Source organism: Anneissia japonica, unplaced genomic scaffold, assembly GCF_011630105.1.
Source record: "Anneissia japonica isolate Jap-2015-1 unplaced genomic scaffold, ASM1163010v1 scaffold4053_len30625_cov183, whole genome shotgun sequence".
Classification (NCBI taxonomy): Eukaryota; Metazoa; Echinodermata; class Crinoidea; order Comatulida; family Comatulidae; genus Anneissia; species Anneissia japonica.
Window position 1 is genome coordinate 13,474 of NW_022710670.1, and position 844 is coordinate 14,317.

An 844-nucleotide genomic window follows, 5' to 3' on the forward strand; every position below is an offset into this window, starting at 1 on the left:
ATATAAAAAAAGTCTCGCCTAAGGATGTTCGAGTGCAAAATGCGCTGATATATATTTCATGTAGCAAACTATGGAATTTTTCCCATAGGCATCGTTCTAATGACTGGGGTAATAATGTGGAGAATCGCTCTGAGACTTAGGTGTATAGAGCACTATATAAAAAACAGCAAATTTTATTATTTTTTTTATTATTATTACCCCCTCTGTTGTAACAGCTTTTTTGGCAATACAGTACATGCTAAAATGATGGGACAGCCCTGAAATACTAATAGTGATTCCTGGTACTTAGTAATTCCTGGTCCGTCAGTCTGACTGGCTGATGGTGTCCTTATATAAGTGTTAGTCTGGAAATAAATCCTGCCCTTCTCCCTTGGCTGCCAGTGTTATGCTGCTCCCAAGGCGGCCTTCTCTCCCTCTGCTTGTGGTCCTTCCACGAGAAAAGGTGAGAGATATGTGTGCTATACATGTATGGGCAACTAGTTAGGGTAAGAGTACAGTACTGCACTTGATATCTCTATCTTTAGGAATGAGGACGTTCTAGAAATTAATGGACCTACTTCTCGGAAATACTGAATTGTAGTGTACCGGTTACTTCATCTGTGAGTATAATCATTAATAAAATAGTCTGTTGGCTCTCATAGAGAATTTGAAGTTTGTGATACCATGCTTGTTCTTTTATTTCATCTGTTTAGCAACTTATTGAAAGTCAACGGCCTTTGCCCACTGCGATCGAGGCTCGGATAAGAAAGAGCATTACAACATCAATACCAATGAATCTATGATTTAATTCTTACCTATTTAAAGTCCTCATATTCTGTAGAACCCTCATCTTTGGGACACCCCT

General features: G+C 38.9%; 1 long non-coding RNA gene across 2 annotated transcripts in view; it reads left to right on the forward strand.

Annotated features, from left to right (window-relative positions):
• Positions 1-844, forward strand: part of LOC117107088 — a 26,357-nt gene that overhangs the window by 10,527 nt on the left and 14,986 nt on the right. For both annotated transcript variants that reach the window (XR_004445191.1, XR_004445190.1), the window contains exon 3: positions 525-599. This is a non-coding gene — a long non-coding RNA (uncharacterized LOC117107088). The remainder of the gene's footprint in view (positions 1-524; positions 600-844) is intronic.